This window comes from Petaurus breviceps, unplaced genomic scaffold (assembly GCF_028583685.1).
Source record: "Petaurus breviceps papuanus isolate PSGF00001 unplaced genomic scaffold, PetGlider_PUasm1.0 90601, whole genome shotgun sequence".
In the NCBI taxonomy this organism is placed as follows: Eukaryota; Metazoa; Chordata; class Mammalia; order Diprotodontia; family Petauridae; genus Petaurus; species Petaurus breviceps.
This window is the reverse complement of record NW_027187282.1, coordinates 3663787-3676574: the sequence shown is the minus strand read 5'-3', so window position 1 is coordinate 3676574 and position 12788 is coordinate 3663787. Positions and strand designations below refer to the sequence as shown.

The following is a 12788-nucleotide window of genomic DNA, read 5'->3' as shown; positions in this document are numbered from 1 at the left end:
CGGGCTGGCCGGCCTCCTCAGCCAGGTCGCACGTTACCACCCCCACGTGGCCTCCCCGGGATAGCAGCTTTGCAACGTGGCCACGCCCCCCGAGCCGCTGAGGGTCACGCCCCTCTCAGGCCACACTCTTAAGTCACACCTCCCCTTTCTCCCCAAGTCAAGGCCCCCCCACATCTCTAGCCGGAAGCTCCACCCCTTTGGTTATTTTCCGCCCCTCGCCCCACTCACTCCTCCTAGTCTCCTCTTGACTCCTTGTTTCTGGGTGCCGGACTCGGGGAGGGGGGGGCTGGTAAAGTGCATAGTCAGGTGCACTTAAGGTGACAGAAGAGATCATTCCAAAAATAGGCGGAAGTAGATGCTCTAGAAGGTAGCTAAGTGCATGAGATTTCTTCCTACGACATATTGGGCCCCTGGGACGGGAAACGCGGGGTAAATTCCCCCCCCCCCCCCCCAGCTTTAGTCCCCCTGTCCGGGGGGGGGGGGGGGGTGGAGAAATCCGGAGGAGGGGCGAATCCGAAACTATTACTTTTGGGCTTCCGGCTCAACCCGGAAGTGGGTGTTGGGTGGGGAGGAGTCCTTGCAGAGTCCGGGCTACGGATCCGTCAGCTGGGACCACAGCTGGTGAGGTCCCTGTCGCTATCTTCCGTGTTGTTTTCTCTGCTGCGCCCGTGGCTTGTCGACGCAGGCTCGGCCCGGCCGGGCCTGGCGCCCTGGAGAGGCCGCGGGCTCCCCGGGCCCTGGTGGGGCCGAAGCTGAAGCCTGAAGGCCAGAGTCTCCGGCCTCTGGGGTGAGTCAGGACCCCTGGCCCCGCCCTTGTGTCGCCGGCAGTCCCACCCCCTCCCCCCTCCCTCCCTTCCCCCCAGTCCTTCGGGCGCCTGCCACTTCACGCTGCTCTGGCGTGTTCAGCCTCACCACCTCTGGGCTTCAGCTCGGTTCGGAGGTTTAGCGCATGTCTCCAGGATGGCTGACTCTACGTTGCCCCAATGCCTCCCCCCCCTTGTTCAATCATTCTTTGTAATTGTGGGGGAGGAGAGAATGTACAGGGAAAACTTAGGTTTCTTTTGACTTCCATCTTTCTACACTTCTGAGGGGATTCCCTCTTAACAGTAGAATGGATAAAGCTGATTAGAGTTAGAAATACCTAAGGGCAAATACTAATCAACAATTTCTTAGTTGTGTGAATTCAGGCAAGTTCGTGAACCTTTTCTGTCTCACGTCCCTCCTCTGTAAAATGGGCCAGACAATAATGGGTCCTACCTCCCAAGTTTATTTTGTGGATCAGATGCCACAACATGTTATCACGATAATGGGATGGGGCTTGTGGCACCCTTATCAGGAGTCATCGAAGTGGCACCTGACCTGGATGATCTGGAAAACCGAGTTCAAATTCTGCCCTAGACACTTGGTAGTGTCAGTTTGCCTTAATTTCCTTAGCTATAAAATGAAAATAATAAGAGAACCTCTCTACTGGGCTTGTTGTGAAGATCAGACTGTTGAGGTTTAGGGATCCTCGGGATCCCAAAATACCAACACGCCAGGTCCTGCGGAATGAATTCATCAACCCTTCTTTCAGCCAAAGAAAAGCAAAGATCCGGGTAGACTCTTAAGGAGCATTGGTGACGCTAAAGCAGGTCGGATTAGACGGATCTTATATACAGAAAAACTGGGAGGTATCTAGGGGTGGTCTAGTAGTCTGGAGTGATGAGAGGAGGGTCCAGGGAGGATCTTGCTGGGACTGGGGTGACTAGAGGTCAGATTCTCTGGAACCAAGAGAATGGGATTTTGATGGGATCAAGGGTGGGAAGCAGCCACAGGCAAGCCACAGGTAACAGAAAATGGAGGGCTAGGCTACCTTAAGGGTAACAGATTTGGGCTTAAAAAGCCAGATATAGTGGGAAAATTTAGGGAGAATTCAAGGTGGGGGTTTCCCAGGACCTATGGGCTCAAATTCTTTTGGGTAAAGGGAAAAGTTCTCTTACCTCATCAGAATGAGATAGTAATCGGAAAGCTCTTTCGTACCACTGTGACCACTATTAAGCACTATGTAAATGTTAGCTCCTATTACTGCTCTTTCCATTTCATCTTTTCATAATAATACTGGTTTAGAGCTGGAAAGGACCTTGTCCACTAGATTGTAAGGTCCTTGAAGGCTAACACTAAGACTGTCTTTTGTACCTTTTTGTACTCATTGTTATTCATTTATGTCCTATTCTCCATGGGCTCTGCTTGGCCAGGATACTGAAATGGTTGACCATTCCTTTCTCCAGTGGATTAAGACACATAGAAGTTAAGTGACTAGTCTCCATTTCCTCTTCTGTAAATTGAGCTGGAGAAGGAAATGGCAAACCACTCCATTATCTTTGCTACGAAAATCCCAAAAGGTCACAGAGAGTCAGACATGACTGAAAAATTACTGAACAGCAACTTCTTGACTCCAGACCCAGCACTCTATGCACTGAACCACCTAGCTGCTTCCACATACTATATGCTTGGCACATAGTAGGTGATTAATAAATGTTTATTGATTGATTGAAAATGACTAGCAGTATAATTTAGGGATGCTTTGGACTCAGTCTAAATAAGTTTGCCCCACAGAATTTCACAATTGGAAGGGGCCTCAGGAGCCATCTAGTTCTGCCCCATCCAGTAAAAATCCTCAGTCTGATGTAACTATAACAAGTGGTCATCCAGGCTCAGCTTGAAGATGTCTAGTGAGGGGAAAGCCACCACTTTGGACACTTAACACAGGACCAGGCACATAGGCATTTAATAAATACTTCTTGAGTTCCTGGGGCAACTCTTAAATGTTAGAAAATTTTCCCTGACACTGAGCCTGCTTCTGCCTCTAGGGCCTGATAGGCCCTGTAATATCACTCCTCCTAAACTCAGCTATCTTCTCTGCCCCTCAGGCTTTTTTTCCTTTCACCATCCTGGTTACCTTCTATCTTAAATAGGTGCCCCAAATGCAGTACTCCTTGGAGTAATTTGTACATTTCGTATGCATACTGCCTTTTATTTAAGTTATTGATGATAATAATCATAGCTAACATTTTAAAGTTTGCAGAGCACTTTACACATATTATCTGATTTAATCTTCGTATTTTACAGTTGAGGAAACTGAGAGGTTGGAAAGCTTAAATGACATGCCTGGGATCACACAGCTAAGGAATCTCCATAGAATTCCAACTTGGGTCTTCTGAGACTCCAGATTTGGTTCTTTATGCCCTGCGCCACCTGGGGGCCTAAAATTCAGTTTAACAGTACAGGCCAAACACTTTCTGGCCCACTCTACTGATGAGAGCCTGCCAAGTTGGCATCAGCTTCACTAGACTGAGTCTAGTCATTGAACCAGTTCCAAATCTTTCCTCTTGAATTGTCATCTAATTCATATAGCTCCGCTCTTCCAGAAGAATAGCATGAGATACATTTTCAAACTCTTTGTTAAACCCTAGGTAAACTATATAGTATGCTCCTGATCAATCAGTCTCATAATTGTCAAAAAAAAAGCCTTGATTGGGGGCAGCTAGGTGGCACAGTGAATAGAGCACCAGCCCCAGAGTCAGGAGGACCTGAGTTCAAATCAGTCCTCAGACATTTGACACACTTACTAACTGTGTGACCTTGGGCAAGTCACTTAATCCCATTTGCCTTGTCTGCCCTCCTCACACACACACACACACACACACACACACACACACACATACAAAAAGCCTTTATGCTGGCTTTTTGTTACTTCTCCCCCCCCATGCCATGTGTAGATTTTTTTTTGTTTATCAAATGATTTATTAACTTGTAGTTTACATCATTCATTTCCGCAAGATTTTGAGTTACAAATTTTCTCCCCGATTTTTCCCTACCCACCGCCCCAAAATAGCAATCCCACTGTATATCCCCTCCTCCAATCTGATCTCTCCCATATCTTCTCCCACACCCACTCCAACTTTCCTGTAGTGCATGGTGGATCTCTATGCCCCAGTGCCTGTATATCTTATTTCCCATTTACATGTAAAATAATATTGATAATAGTATATATACGTATATATGTCTTTTAAACATTTGATTTTAAAACTTTGAATTCCAGATTCATTCCCTTCCTCCCTTGTCACCTACCCTTACTGGGAAGATAAGCAATTCAATATAGGATGTACTGTTGGGCATAAAAGGATCGAGACAGAAGATCCCCGAGATTAAAATTGGAAGTGGATTTTATTGCCACGGGACTGCCAGGGTCACATACCCAAATCAGACAGTAAATTGGCCTGAAAAATATTTTTAAAGAGATTACAATTGTCAGGTTACATAAGCTGAAACTACAATCAGTGATTGGTCAGTGTATATTTGAATTTTCCCGAGCTTTTCCTAGGCTAAGGTACAGGGAACCCAGAATGGGTGGAGATGGGGTGGGGGTGGGGGCAGGGAAGAATGGAGCAGGGATTTTACCCTAGGCTGTAACCCCCACCCAGATCAATTAGGAGAGGGAAGGGTAAAAGTTATGCTAAAATGCCTGCTTACAGATCAGTGGAAGGGAAGGGAAGGTGGAGTTGTTGCTTACAGATCAATTAAGGGAAGGGAAGGTGGGGTTGTGCTCAACATTCCCTACTCTTTTTTTGTAGGTATGTCAAACCTTTGATATGACTGGGACCACATCATCTAGGTTATCCAATTCTGTTCCTAAAGGATGGTAGCCGGGGTCCCTGACAGTTAGCAATTTAACAGTTAATAGGGACTTCCTATAATCAAGGCCATAGTCTCAAGGAAGAGGAGGGGGCTACATTTTTCCATCAGTCCTCTAGTTGAATTTCTCCAGGAAAGAAGCTGTCCCAGTACAGGTCAGGTCCGGATTCTTGGGAAAGCTGTCTGCATCTGATTTTTTTTTTCAAATTCCAAGGCTCATGGGATGATCCTTATATGACTAGAGTTCAAATGTACAATACAAGAGCTCCCAGAAACACGACTTTACATATAAAGGTCCAGTTTTCAGCCATGCAAGACTAGGTTCAAACAAATAGTTCAGTTTTCTTAGCCACACAGGGCTAGGCTCAATCAATACAATGAGGTTTTTCTCACAATTTTACAAAATGACATAATTACATTAAGTCAGGTACATGTCACCAAGATAACCAAGAAAACTTACATACAAAACTATACAAGAATCATAATGAACATACAATTCCTTGTATCACAGTGACCTATTTCATTTAAACAACACTTTTAAATCCCAGATACCTCATGTAGTTACAGAATCTAAAAAGGAGTTTTGCTACTCCAGTTCAGATCTAGCGATGACCAGATAATTTTGACTTAATATAAATTAGTACAATTACCTAAGATTAGTGCCATATTTTGAAACTACAGAGAATTTTCAGTTTATTTATTCTTTGCTATTTCTACCTTTTCTAAATCCTGTACCTGGTATAGGAGTCCTTTAAAATATGAAAAACCTTTATTTTTTAAAAATTGATTTCATCTGCCCTTTGTAAAATTATCAGACAGATGCATTAACAAATTAACATTAGCTTCACCCTCACCACTATCTTATACAATTCTTGTGCTAAAATCCAAAATCCATACCTCTGATCTTATTCCTAAACATGCTCCAATCATGAATTCACATAATAGGAAATTTTTAAAGCCAATTTTATACATCTGTATTTAATCCTAGTTGTCATCTAGCCTGATCTGTTGCTCTCCTCAAACTTCACTATGCTGGTCAATCAGGCATCTATTTCATTACTTTTGCCTTATTACTAATCATCTCCTTCTTTGAAGGATGTTATCTCTATATTTGTTCCATTTATTTGGCCCTGAATATTACTTCTCAGTGAATTTGCTATAGAATAAGAGAGGGACAATGTCATAAAACTTGCCAGAAGGAAAACTTCCTTAGCCTTGTTGGATTCCAGGCATGAGTCATCCATCTCTGATAGTTATTCAGGTAGTCACCAGGTGCTGAAAGCAAGGCTTAGGCATAAATAGGTGGGAGGTTTCCTTTTCAGAAAGAAAAGGCACAATTGGGAAAGTCACAGAGATCCCACCTGGGCAGTGTCCGAGGTTGTCCCCAAACTTTTCCAAGCACAGACATCACCTTGAACAGTTAGAAGACTGCAGCCTCTGCCATCCCATTATCTGCTTTTATGATGACTCCTATAATCAAGGCTTAGAAGAATAGTAAAATTTACAGTCCCTCAAATTATTAAATAGCAAATAAATATGGACTAGTGTCCTTCAGATAGGGCCATCTAAAATTTGATTGAGCTATTAATTACAAACTCAAGCTACAAATCTTTCTGCTTTCCCAAAACTTCTTCATGCTCTCGCAACATACTTCTAAAACTGATATCAACTATCTGGAAACAGGAGGGGCTGGATAAACCCCATTTGTCCCCTAACCTTCTTATGTGCTTTGTTCAGCTTTTCATAAATAGACTTTAGAGATAGTTTGAATTAACCTGGTGTTAAAAATGGTATCTTTTCTTTTCTCTCAACTAAAGTAACTCTGATTAAATATCAGGTACCCAAGTACCCCATCATTCCAAGCACCCGATCATTCCCCCCCTTAAACATCTGGGACCCAAAATCATTTGGGTAGATCTGTCTCTGTTTCACATGGGGCTAGGTTTGTAGCCAGAGGCTAAAACGGGGCTGAAGCCAAGTCCTGCCCACAAATTGTTTTCTGGGAAGCCTAAGCCCTTATTTCCATATTCTAGGTTTTACAAAACTTAGAAAAGGATTCACAGGGTCTTTTTCTTCACATAATTACCAATAAGTAGTTTTTCCCAAGCATGCTATTGTAAATACTTGATTTATACATTGAAACTTCCTATAAAAAAAGAAAAACTTAAAAGTTGTATGATTTCTTACATTACAACATTTCAGAATATCATAACTGATACTCTGACTTGGTCAGAGTACTTCATCTACCATCATTTTCTTGTTTCTCTGACAGTATAATTCTTAATTTAACAGCATTTAGAATCTGAGAAACTGCTTCTATTATAACATTCATAATACCAATGTTTACCAGTAACAATGTCAGAAACAATTATGATGTACCTAAATTTAAACTTCAAACCAAAATCAAGTAATTACCAATCTGGTGATCTTAATTTAGTAATTTCCAAATTGCTTTGCACAGAAAATTGTTCATCCCATAACCATTGACACAAACCTCACACCTAAGAAAGATATATACTTTCAAATATGGGAATTCCCCAAAACTAATTTGGTGTAAAAATGCTCCTAATAAAATTTGCCAAAACATTGTCTATATACAATATACAATACATACATCCAAGTTTACATATATATCTATATCCTTAGATGACTCAACAGCTTCAGAATAGTAATAAGAAAATTGTTTAACATCAGAGTTCATAATTTTTCCAAATTACATAATTTAGCCAAAACTTTAAATGAAATATCAACATTATTATTGCCTGTTTGTAACCCAAATATAAGTTTTAAATTAACAAATTTTATAACATAAAAACCCAATACACGTGCAATACAAAATTCAGATAAAAAAAATAGTTGTAATACTATTCCTACTGCAAAAATAGGAGTCTAATGTTGGATTCCACTGCTTGCTTTGCTTCTGTCGTTTACTTATATTGCCACTCAGTTACTTGACATTTGGGCTTTTTGCCACAGTAGGACTCTCCTACCAGACAGGGGAGCTTCATACCAAACGCTGGGGTTTTCTCAGCTGCAGAAGGTATTAGTTGGGTGCCCTCTCTGAAGCCTCCATATGCTCTGGCAAGCTGGTCACATACCCCAGGACCTCCACCCTAGACTGCAATCCAGATCCAAGCAGGTTAAAACAAGAGTGATTACCCCTCAGACTGGTCACTTGGTCCCCCTATTGTCTGCAGGCCAGGAGCTGAAGCTGCCATGTGAGTGGCTGCACAGCAGCGGCACCTCAGTGGCTTTTCCCTCCAGGGAATAAAGGCCCACAGCACTCCCAAATACTGGTTCCCAAAGTCCACACTGCACTGGGGCTGGGGTTGGCTCCCAGAGCACTGTGCTGACTGCTCCCTGCTGGGCTATCCTCAGTGGGAGGTTAGTTTCTCTGTGTCATTTTGTGGGTTCTGTAGCTCCAAAGATTGTTCAAAGTCACCTTTTACATGAATTGGAGGTGGTGGGAGCCAGAACCCGGCGGAAGCCCTGTTTCTGCTCTGCCATCTTGACTCCTCCCCTGTAGATTTTTACTAAGCTTCTCTTTAGAGACCTGTGGGAGAATTTTTCCCTGGAATGAAAATCAAGTTTACTGGCATGTTTTTAGCATGTTTTGTTCTGTTACCTTTTTTGGAAGATTGGAATATTTGCCTTTCTTCAGTTATTCAGTGCTTCTCCCATTTTCTGTGCTCTTTCAGATTTCATGGATAATGTTTTAGCAACCACATCTGCCTGTTCTTATGATTGATATGGCCCAGGTGATGATTTCATTGGGGATACCTAGGTATGCTCCCTTTGACTCCCTAGTAGCGTGTTTTTTCACGGACATTTCCAGAGTAAACAAATGAATTTGGCAGCTCTGCCTTCTCCCCTTCTTTGTGGAGGCAGGGCAGGGCAGCAGCAGCTCAAAGGAGAAAATCACATATTCACATTATCTATGTTTGATTACATTTTTATTTATTTTGTTAAACATGTCCTAATGATATGTAAATCTCTTTCTGCTTGGAGTGTTGTAGGACCTACTTGGTTTGATGCACCTGGTCTGTAGTATCCCATTCATCATAAGCAGCAGTCTTGATCTTCCTCTTTCCCCTGATAGAGCTAAAAAGGCCTTTTTGTTACCCTTTCTTTTCCTAGCCAACCTCAACTCATTATGAGCTGTAGCACTCTAGGTATATTTTAGAGGATTCTGCCACATTTTGTTCCTTTCCCTGCTTCTATCTTCTGTACATATCTTTGGAAAAAAATCTAACTTAGTTGATGAGTTCATTCACATTGGCCTCTTCAGACAACTCCCAATTTTTCCTTGTTATTGGAATTGTTTCCTTATATGGCTAGAATTTCCCATACTGCCTCAGTGGAGTTCCCCTGTTGAAATTTCATTTATGGGATCCTACATCTTCTTTCTCTGAACCCTTAGAAACCTTTCCCAAAATGTAGATTGCATGCTAGCCTATGTTGGACTTTCCTTCTCTAGCACAAACTCTAGGAGAGACTGTCTACTTATGGCCAAGATTTCTATCAATTCCACCCCAACCAGTTGTAGCTTGCTATTAGATGCCTATTATATGCCAGACACTGTCCTAAGTGCTAGGGTTACAAAAAGAGGCAAAAGACCATCCCTGCCCTCAAGGAGCTCACAATCTAATGGGGAGACAACATACAAACAAATACATAAAGTCAAAATTATATATAAGATAAATAGAAAATAATTAACAGTGGGAAAGTGTTGAGGTTTGGGGTGCTTGAGACCCCAAAATACTGACATGTTGGGTCCTGCTGAATGAATTCGACTGAAGTCTTCTTTCAGCCAAAGAAAAGCAAAGTTTATTAAAGATTTGCCATAATGGGTGAACTCTTAAGGAGCCTAAGCATTTGTGATGCTTGTATTGACAAGCAGGCCAGAACAATGTGACACAGACTGAGTCTGCGCTAGATTGGATCTGAACCACCCCATGGAGGCAAGGTAGATCTTATATACAGGACTGTGGGAGGGATCTAAGGGTGGTCTGGAGGAGGGGTTTGGGTAGGGTCTTCAGAAGTCTAAGGAAGATCTTGAGGTCAGACTCCAGGAACCAAGAGAATGGGATTTTGATGGGATCCAGGGTGGGAAACAGCTTGGAGGCAATCCAGAGGTGATAGACAGTAGAGGGCCATGCTAGTTTAAGGTTAGCAGATTCAGCCCTGGTGATAATAGAAGGCTTATGGCCTCAGGCAAACACCAGATTCAGTGGAAAGATTCACAGAGTTCAAGGGGATTTCCAGGGCCTGTACCCCATCAAAAGCACTAAAATTAAGGGGGGGATTGGGGAGGCTTCCTGTGGGAAGGTAGGATTTTACTTGAGACTTAAAAAAAAACCAGGGAGGTTAGTAGTCAGAGTGGAGGGGAGAAAGTGTTCCAGGAATGGGAGGCAGCCAGAGAGAATGCCTGGAACCCAGAGATGGAGGGTCTTGTGTATGGAAAAGCCAGGAGACCAGTGGTACTGATGGGGGGGGGGGAACGGGATCCCGATAGGTTCAACAGGGCGTCTGGAAAGAATTCAGCTCAGCCTTGCTTGGAGTTAGAGTTGAGAAAGTTTATTAATACGCCATTACAGCGGGCAAGAGTCCTTTAGGGGACCTGCAAGTGAGAGGGGTACATACTTTTACTTTTAAAGGGTAGGGCTGCCATTATCAGGGCTGACCTGACGGGAGGGGCCTCAATGCATAGACAAAGGTCAGAGCTGACCAAGAGGAGCATGTGACTTTAGTGCCTAGATAGTTTAGATAAGATTTGGGCCAGGTCATTAAGGACATCAAGGGCAAAAGGGGGGTGTGGGCCAGGCCAGAGGAGAAATGAAGAGATTAAGTAAGAACCAAAGGGGTCAAAGGGTGTTGCCTATATGGAATGTGGGATAGGGGGAAGGGGCAGAACTCAAGGGCGGGAAAGGACAAATCACAACTTCACAGACTGGCTCCACAAGTTGGTCCGACCTAGACCCCAGGTACCCCATCAGTACTGGATCAAAGATATAAGAAGACTGGAAAGATAAGGTAGGAAGGGGCAGGTTATGAAGAGCTTTCTTTGAATGCCAAACAGGACATTTTGTCTTTAATCTTGGAGGCGATAGGGAGCCAGTGGGGTTGGGGTGTGTGTGATGTATTCAAACCTGAGCTTAAGGGAAATTGATTTAGTGGCTGAATGGAGGCTAGAATGGAGTGGGGAGAGACATGAGGCAAGCAGCAGAGGGGGGGGCACCAGCAGCTATTGAAATAGTCTAGGTGTGAGGTGATGAGGGCCTGCATTAGGGTAGGGGTAGTGTCAGAGCATAGAAGGGGGCATGTAGGAGAGATGCTGCAGAGGTGAAATGACTTGGCCTTAATTGTGAGCTTCTTGAGGACAGGGACTTTTTTTTTCTTTTGCTTTCTTTTGTACCCCCAGAACTTAACACAGTGCCTGGTATGTGGTAGGGTGCTTAAAACATATTTATTGAAGTGAAGCCTTGGCAACAGCTTGGGGTGAGAGAGAGTGAGGAATCCAGCCTTACTCTGAGGTTGGAAGTATCAACCTGAGTTTGGTTAAAGGAGGCAAACAGGCTAGGTGATATGTAAAGCCATATTGTTTCCTCCCTTAAAGCTAGATGAAGCTAGGAAGCTTATATGTACAGGGAGCCAAAACCTAAGTTCTGTCTGCCTGATACAAGATTGACAAAGTTTTTATATGTTTTAGAACAATCCCAGGAATTCTATGTCCCTCAGATTTATGGTCTCCATATTTTTTTTTATCCATACCATGAGAAAGGAAGTTTCTTATTTGTAAATACAGATTGAAAAGACAAAGTAGGGTTAGTTGAAATTTAAGATTTCAGGATGTCTGTGTCCTATCTCCCCCTTCTCCCCCCCCCCCCCCCCCCTCTGGAGTATCCCCCCAAGGTAAGAGAAATTCCTCTGATTCTGAATTTCCTGGCATCCTGTCCCATTGTCAACCTTTAACTGGTCTTTCACATTACAGACACAGGAAAGGACATTTTTAGAGCAAAGCAAAGCAGTCTAATTGATTAGTTCAGGCTTTGAATCTTTATTAGGATTGTCATTTCCTCCTTTTGGTCAAAGGCAAGCTGGAGGGCTTTGCCTGTTGACCAAGAAAGGTATGAGAAAAAAACAAAACCCACCTCTCTTCCTTGGGGAAGTCCTAAAAAAATCCTTATCTAGGTGGATTGGAAGTTTTTCCCAACTGCTTCCTGAAATAGGAGCCACTAAAGATAAGGTTGAATTCTTTGTCAGATGGAGTCTGCCTCCTGGGGTGAGTGGGGAGATGGGAGAAGGGGTTGCTCTTTCCCTGTGGTTGGATATCCTCAGAGATGGGCAGCCACTGCAGGGCAATTGCAAACAAGAAAAAGCAAGTTGCAAGGGAATCAAGGTAAAAATAAGCTAAGGAGGGAGCTGTTCTTTGTGCAGGTCTGGTCCGGGCTCTTGGGAAAGCTGTCTGCCTCTGATGTCTTTTTCAGGTGCCTTGGAAGCTGGAGAGCAAGGTCTCCTGTGGGCTCAGATGTCCACTCAGGAGCAGGGGCAATCTTTAGATGTGACAGATGGGTCCAGGAGTCCATATCCACAAGCTGGTTGCTATGGGAGTAGTCAGAACTGACAGGGGCTTACAGAAAACATATGATTTGATACTAAAGGCACATAGAAATGATTCAGTTTCCCAGTCATGCAAGACTAGGTTCAAATAATAAAGTTTTTCTCACAGTTTACAAAATTGCATAATTACATTAAGTCAGGTACTGATTAAATTACTTAGGTGGCTCACAATAGACTAGTTTTGAGAAGGGAGATTTACATGTCACCAAGAAAGCCAAGAAAACTTAAACATGAACCATACAAATCAATGCAATCATTATTACATGAACCATACAAATCAATGCAATCATTATTATCATGTTAACTAACATCAAATTCCTTGTATCCCAGTGACCTATTCCCAATATCTATTTAAACAGCACTTAAACAATCCCAGATGCCTCATGTAGTTATCTGATCCCTATGTATCCTTTCTTTGACAATAGGTTTTTCTTTGTGCAAAAATCCAAATTTGAGATCTTATTACTAAACATTCTTAAAGCTTGAATTTCCAC

General features: G+C 43.0%; 1 protein-coding gene across 4 annotated transcripts in view; it reads left to right on the top strand.

Moving 5' to 3' along the window:
* Positions 1-210: 210 nt before the first annotated feature.
* The window catches only part of IKBKG (inhibitor of nuclear factor kappa B kinase regulatory subunit gamma), a 60574-nt gene continuing 47996 nt past the window's right edge, over positions 211-12788 (top strand). Inside the window, exons 1-2 of one of the 4 annotated variants that reach the window (XM_069063759.1) lie at positions 397-787; positions 8373-8458. The gene's annotated coding sequence lies outside the window, so the exon portion shown is untranslated. Of the gene's footprint in view, positions 368-395; positions 788-8372; positions 8459-12788 lie in introns of those variants that run through there. The other 3 variants (XM_069063760.1, XM_069063761.1, XM_069063758.1) reach the window with 3 other exon arrangements.